We start from the raw sequence: 7847 nt of genomic DNA on the forward strand, positions 1-7847 counted from the left end.
GATTATGCATGTACTTAATACAATATTGGGGGCTGTTTACAGTTAAATAAATACACTATAATGCTGATTTGTTTTATTAAAAGCTGACTGTTCCTGTTGACAAAGCAGCCTAGTAAAAGTTTTTAAAGAACATGCACATACTCACAATATGTACTATAATTTTTTTGGCTTTTTCTGTGAATGAATTACACTCTATGTTGATTTCTAGGTTTTAAAATGGCTGTTTGGGGTCCTGTTCAAATTGGCACCTAGTACAAAAAAATTATTATTGCGTATGGAGGCACAACAATTGTTTCGGGCACTTTTTCTTTTGATTTCTAGATTTTCACATGGTTGTAGGGTCCTGTTCAAATTGAGCCTAGTGTAAATAAATGTAATGCTGCACATGTATCACAACAATCTAATAGGGGCTTTCTACTGTGGAAAAAAAAATCTATCTACTGCGCAGATAGGAACAACAAACTTTGGGGTGTTTTTTCAGCAAATAAATGATCATCTAATGTGGATTTCTAGATTTAAAATTGGATGTTGGGGGTACTCTTTCAAATGGAGTTTAGTACAAGTGATTTAAGAATGCACATGTATTACAATGTTTTGGGTGCTTGTTTTCAGCAAGTATATTAAACTGTAATGTTGATTTTTTTGTTTTTTAAATGGCTGGTGGGAGGCCTGTTCCAAAGGGGGCCTAGTACAAGTTATTTGACATTGTGCATGTAGGCAATACAGTATTATGTGTGTTTTTTTCAGCAACTAAATCACCCTTTATTGTTTATTTCTAAATTATATCTGGCTAGCGAGGGTCCTGTCCAAAATGGGTGCAATAATTAAAGGTCTTTTTCTAACGAATAAATGACAATGTAATGTTCATTTTGATGATAAAATGACTGCAGGGGGTCATATTCCAAATGGTACCTAGTACAAGCGATTCTTGTTGGTTAAATAAATACACTGTAATGTTGATTTTGTGATTAAAAAGTGGCAGGTTTCTGTCCTGTTAGAAAAGCAGCCTAGATAAAATGCTTAAATACTGTACTGTGTAGTCAATACAACAGTTAGGTGGCTTTTTCAGTAAAATAAATACATATATTGTTGAGCTTTTAATTGTGTTTACATATTGCACACATAGTGACCAATATATGTTGGTGGCTTCTTTATAAAAATAAATACATTCTCCTGTTATTATTTTTTATCAAAAGCATGCTATTGTGTTTCTCCTATTAAAAATATTGGCCTCGTAAATGAGTGTACATGGAGTCAATACAATATTTATGCATTTTTTATGTGAAATATTATTCTATAAATTTAATTTCTTGCTTAAAACCTCCCTAGCTTTTCTTTCTTAAATCGTGGCTTGCTAAAGATGTGTATATAAAGAGCAGCATTCATGATGTGCACACTGTTAATTATTTATCCATGTAAATTGATCCTTTTGTAACTCTTTTTAATAATAGGTATGCTTTTTTAATATCCCTTTGATTTATCTAATGCTGTCAGTTCACTTGCTGTGTTATGTTACACAATGCAATTTGTTAACCCACTTCCCACTTGTCAAGATAATAGTTTTATTATGTTAAATTTACAATCTCCATTAACCTCCCTGGCGGTATTTCAGAGTGTAGCTCGGGGTTACTTTTCCATACCATAAGCGGTAACCCCGAGCTACACTCGGGAATGCCGCATAGCATTTACTTACCATGTCCCTCGAGCCGCACTGTGTTCTGCGGCCGATGCCGGCTTCCGGGTTCCGTCCCTTGCGAGCATACGAATCACATGGGGGCAGAACCGGCGGCAAATAAAAAAAAACAAAAAAAACGACAAAGACGAAAACAATTCGGAAAAAAAAACAGACCGAAAAATTACATGAAAAAAATAAAAAATCATACCGCCAGGGAGGTTAAATCTAGCATCAACTATGTAGTGCAAAGGCCTACCTGATTGGACACAAATTTTTAGTTTGGTAAGGTCCTCATATTTGATAGATTTAGTAAATCTTAGAAAGGTTTGGAAAAAGGTTGTACAGTCAGATTACAACATGTATTAACCTTTCACAGAATTTGTACAAAGTTCACAATTTTATTACATGGTATTTTTGAATAAAGTCTCTGAGCCCTGACCATAATTAATAAAGAAAGCAAACATGTGCAAAACCAGAAGAACAATATAATTGATATCAACTGATAAGATTTCCTGATAAGATATCAGGCACACTGGCAATGCATTGTTTTCATTGCGCCGCCAACTGACAGACTTACAATATGAGTATGAGCAGTAAAACACAACTATTGTGTAGCACTACAAATCTAGAAGCAAAGTTTGCATTCGTCATAATAACCGCCCCCTTGGTTTTCGAAACATAAAACACACATTAACAAGAATATGTATATCTAAATGATCTCTTTCATTTACATATCTAAAAAAATACATTAGGAAGACTATACCTATTGCCTTGTCCTATAGATGGGTATTTAATCATTTTTATTAAGCATTTTTATTGTTTTGATTTAGGTGGTTGTATATCTTGGGCTGTTGCTGCTGACCTGTGTAAAATCTCCATCTGCTTGTGAATTTCAATACAGCAGTATTTCAAGCTGGTTTGAAAAAAACTTAAACAACGTGGTGAGTGCTAAGTGACTGGATTTGTAACTTGTTTTTGATTTGTGTCTGGATCTAAGACTGTGTTTATGTATAATTTATTAAAACCATACTATTTTTTCTCCTTGATTTTCATTTTGACAGAATATACAGTATATTGATTAGAAAGGGAAAACAGAAGTAAATATCTTAATTTCTTGTTCATCTTGATATTGTTTTAGTTTTTTAATGTTTGTGAATCATAATTTATTTGGTAAATGTGTGCTTCTAATAAAGGATGGTAAAGTGTCACCACATGTAAAATCACATATAAGAACTGTTCACCCTCCAGCCCATTTGTCATTCTCTTAACTGATTTACAAGACTCTGCCACAACACACAAATAGAAGAATGACACTATTTCCTATTGCACTTTTCTTTGTCACCTTTCCTGGTCTCGCTTACTTATTGGATAACAAAACATCATCACTAGAATGGCAACACATGAGCCACAGAGCTAAGAGAAAATAGTTGCATCACCATATTCAACAGGGTCTAAAGTTAGCAGTGGTCTATTACAGGGGCTGGTAGTGAATTGATTCTGTTTAACCTTTGTATTGATGTCAAAAAATTATGTGCAACTATTAAGACTGCAGAATAGCTACATACTTCAGCAGGATGTTGAATAAAATAGTAATATAGGAAGGTAAATGGTAAATGTAATGCTGACAAATTATATGGGCCTAGAGCACGGGAATGGCCTTACGATTGTGCCTTAAGTGATATACAATCAGATAAAACAAAGCTGTGGAAGGGTTTGAAAATACTTGTTGATAATGAGGCCAATTGACTAAAGAATCTGTATGTACACAGCTGCACTGATCATGTGTGGACATGATGAGCATGTACTCATGTGCACAGGTCAGAGCATACACCGATCAGCCATAACATTCTGACCACTGAGAGGTAAAGTGAATAACATTATCTCATTACAATGGCACTTGGCAGTTGGGGGGATATACAGTATTAGGCAGCAAGTGAACATTTTGCCCCTAAAGTTGATGTATTGGAAGCAAAAAAAAACCAAAATGGCCAAGCATAAGGATTTGAGTGACTTTGACATGGGCCAAATTGTGATGGCTAGACACCTGGGTCAGAACAACTTCAAAATTGCAGTTGTTCTGGGATGTTGCCACTCTACAGTGTTTAGGACCTTCCAAAGATAATCCAAGAAAGGAAAACCAGTAAACTGGCAATGGGGAGCATCTGTGGCATGTCCTGGAAAAACAATTCCAATCTTTGTAGGTCCTACCTCACAACTTACAGGACTTAAAGAATCTGCTGCCGACTGCATTCTGCCAGATACCACAGCATACCTTCAGATCAGGGACATGGGTCAGGGGAGGCAGGTGAGGCAGAGCCTCACCTAGTATTATGGAGGAAAAAGCTGTCAGCTTCAAGTCTGTGTAACCTGTCATGGATGGAGCGCTGCCTGCTAATTACAGGCAGCGCTGCATCCGTCTTTTGACAGGTAGTTAGGTTACACAGCAGCGGGCTTTCCCACTGCTTGTGTAACCTAACTTGGTGAGGCAAAAACTGTCACAGCCTCTACTCTGTGTTAGAGGTGTGAGCTCTGTGGATGGCTTGGACCAATGGCAAAGCACCATTGGTCTAAGCTGTCCAATAAAAAAAAAAAGAAAAAACAAACAAACAGTGAGCACATCGATCTCGATGCCTCACCAGTGACGGGCAAGTGGCTCCTCGTCTCCTCCCTTCCTCCTCCCCACATAGCTTGGTTACCGAGCGGGGGGCAAGGCTTCAGTGGGATGGGGCGGAGCTTCGGTGGGACAGGGCAGAGCTTCGGCTGGCTGGGGGATGCCTCACCCAGCACAGAAGGCACGGCACGTCACTGCTTCAGATGTCTAGTGGAGTCAATTCCTCAAGGCGTCAGTGCTGTTTTGGTGGCAAAATAGGACCTACAGAATATTAGGCAGGTGGTCATAATGTTATGTCTGATTGCTGTGTATGTGTGTGTATGTATATGTATGTGTGTATAGATAGGTATATATATATATACATGCATACACACACGAGGTGCACCGAAATGGAAATTTCAAAACTGAAACATAACAAAATTGTCAGGCATAAAACCAAAAATGTTTTTTATTTTAATTTTTTTAATAAACTTTTCAATTTTTATATTTATTTTTATTTATTTATTCATTTTTATATTAAATATTTGTATTTTTTACTTTACTTTTAGGGGCTTCAGGGAAGTATTAGGGGTCTAAACAGACACCTGATATTTCCCTTTTTTTTATAGAAAAAGAGATTGAGGACACAGAGTCCTCAATTTCTTTTTCTGCAGCCCCTGTTATCAATGAACAGGAATCCTCTATACTGATTGTTCTTGTTCAGTCATAACATGAGGACAAAGTATGTTTACTATCATCACAATCATGAATGAACAGGAGGTGATGTAGATCACTTCCCATTCATTCATTAACCAAACTGTGTCCTCAATTATGTGCATTACAGTATGTGTTTGCACTCGCTCCCCATCCTGACTCGCTGTCACGGGAGGCTGAGTGAGCAGTGCAGGGAGGAGAGCTCAGCCTCCTGTGACAGCGCAGGCTGTCTCCGCCCCCCACACACCGCTCTGCCGGACTGTTACAGGAGGCTGAGCGGTGTTGGAGGAGAGACGCCGGCCGCTCACAGCGCTCTCTTTCCGCAGCGCTTGGCTGCCTATGACACTTTCTCTCCTCCCCATTGGGACACAGAGCAGCGCCCAGCGGGGAGGAAAGAAAGCAGGGATGCGCTGCTGTATTGGCAGAAAAAATGCACTTTCAGCATTATGCTAAAAGTGCCAATTTCGGACGAATATGTTTCGGCGGCCGATATATTGGTGCATCCCTAATATATACTGTGTGTATATATATATATATATAGTATACTCAATTGTGGTTTCCTATTGAATATATGCTCAATTGTCAGATCCAAAATAATTGATTTTTGGCTAATGCTTTTGGGTCTATTTAATGATTGTTAACATTTATAAATGTGCATATAAGGTAGGTGAAAATGCATTATGCACTGCCATTAAAGGAAATTGTTAAACCTAAAAAAAATTCTTAAGGGCCTAGTTACACTTGCCTCTCCGTACAGCTAAACTCATGAATTTTGCTGCATTTCATGCATGCAAATAGAATTGCCATTCTTTCCTACATGGCTGGTTCACATCTACAGGCAAGGACAAATTTGTTGGTATTCTTTCATGAAAAAAGAAAACCCCAAAATATTCCCTGAAATAACCTGAAAAACATAATTGACATTCATCATTGTTTATTCCATAGTTAATAAAAACTCACTTTGCTTTTAATTTTGGACAGAACAGTTTAAATAAAACAAATAAAAAAGAAAGACCAAAAATGATGGGATCTTCAACCTAATACAACTGTATGTTGTTGCACAACCTTTAGAGGCAATCACTACAAACAACTTTGTGCAGCTTTCACTGAGAATTCTGACCCTACCAACAGGTAGTTTGGCCCACTCTTCTTGAGCAAACGCCTCCAGTTGTCTCATGTTTTATGGGTGCCTTCTCCAGTCTGTATGTTTCAGCTCTTTTCATACATTTTTGATAGGATTCAAATTAGGGTTAATAGAAGCACACTTCAGAATACTCTATTGTTTTGTGTGTGTTTTGAGTCATTATTCTGTTGGAGGACCCATGACCTGCGACTGAGACAGGGCTTTCTGACACTGGACAGTATGATTTGCTCCAGAATTACTTGATAGTCTTGGTATTTCATTGAGCCCTGTAGATATTTAAGGTACCCCATGCCAGACACAGCAAAGCATTCCCAAAACATAACCGACCCTCCTCCATGTTACCCAGTGGATACAGCAATCTTTTCATTGAAGCTTCATTTTTTGTCTTTGACTACTTCCCGGCCGGCCGCTGTAAAAAAAACATCCGGGAGCTTCATGGATTTAACAGGCTATGTATATATGACCTGTTAGTCCCGCCCACTCGAGCAGGAAACAACAAAAATTTAGAAACAGGTAGCGATGCCTGTTTGCATACAAGCGATCCACCAGCTATAGAGCTGGTGGATCACTTGTATGGGGTGCCGATTGGAGCGCCCCCCGCGGAAAAAAAAATAAAGTAAAAAAAACAAAGATTTTTTTTAAAGTCCCCACCCATACATAGACATGTGCAAACATGCGTTGGGTACGCATACGTGTGAAAATGACGATTGTGCCCATTACGCCACACATGTTACATATCGCTGTGAATGTCGCAGTGAGAGCAATAATTCTAGGGCCATCAATCACTGATAACACTAAACTGATGAGCGGTAACAGCTTTTAAAGCGTCGCCTATGGTCAATTTTGGGTATGGTAGTTTTTTATGATTTCGCAGGTGCGCACAATTTTAAAGCTCAACATGTTCGGTGTCTATTTACCCGATGTGACCCCGTTTTTTATATTTTACCAAAAAATTGGGTAACAATAACTGTATTATAACATAATGTAAAAAACACTTATTTTTTTCAAAATTTTCAGTAATTTGTCTTTTTAATATAGTAAAAAATAAAACCCCCAGTGGTGATTAAATACCACCAAAAGAAAGCTCTATGTGTCCTCAAAAAAATGGTATAAAATGCATTTCAGTACAGCGTTGCATGGCGGAATAAATGTCAGTCAAAATACCGCAGCGATAAAGATGAAAAATGGCCTGGCCAGGAAGGGGGTGTAAACACCTGGTCAGCAAGTGGTTAAACATAGAGCTGATATGAATTGCCAAAAAAGCTGTATTTTATCTCATCTGTCAAAAGGGCATTCTCCAAGTAGCATTGCTGCTTGTCCATATGTAGTTTGGCAAATTCTAGTCCGGCTTTTTTATGTTTTACTTTCAGAATGAAGGCCTCCTGGGTCTTATTTCTTTAAGCCCACCATCACCAAACAATTTGACAGATATCATGATTAGACACTGATGTACCTTGACCTTGGGGTTCAGCTTGTATATTTTTAGAAGTTTTTCTTTGCTTTTTGTCTACCATTTCCACTATCCTGCTGTTCAATCTAGTGTAATGTTTCAACCTCCATAAACAGGCTGACTGATTACAAGCTTGAAGGCATGTGTAATACTATAGTAAACTCCCCTTTATCCGCCATCCACGGGGATTGATAGATTCTGGATAAATGTAATATCTGGTTAGATGAGAGCAGGGGCGTCCCGAGGCTGGGTGACACCCGGAGCGGTAACCGAG

The sequence above is a fragment of the Nanorana parkeri genome, unplaced genomic scaffold, assembly GCF_000935625.1.
Source record: "Nanorana parkeri isolate BGI_ZX_2015 unplaced genomic scaffold, ASM93562v1 scaffold1636, whole genome shotgun sequence".
NCBI classification, from domain to species: domain Eukaryota; kingdom Metazoa; phylum Chordata; class Amphibia; order Anura; family Dicroglossidae; genus Nanorana; species Nanorana parkeri.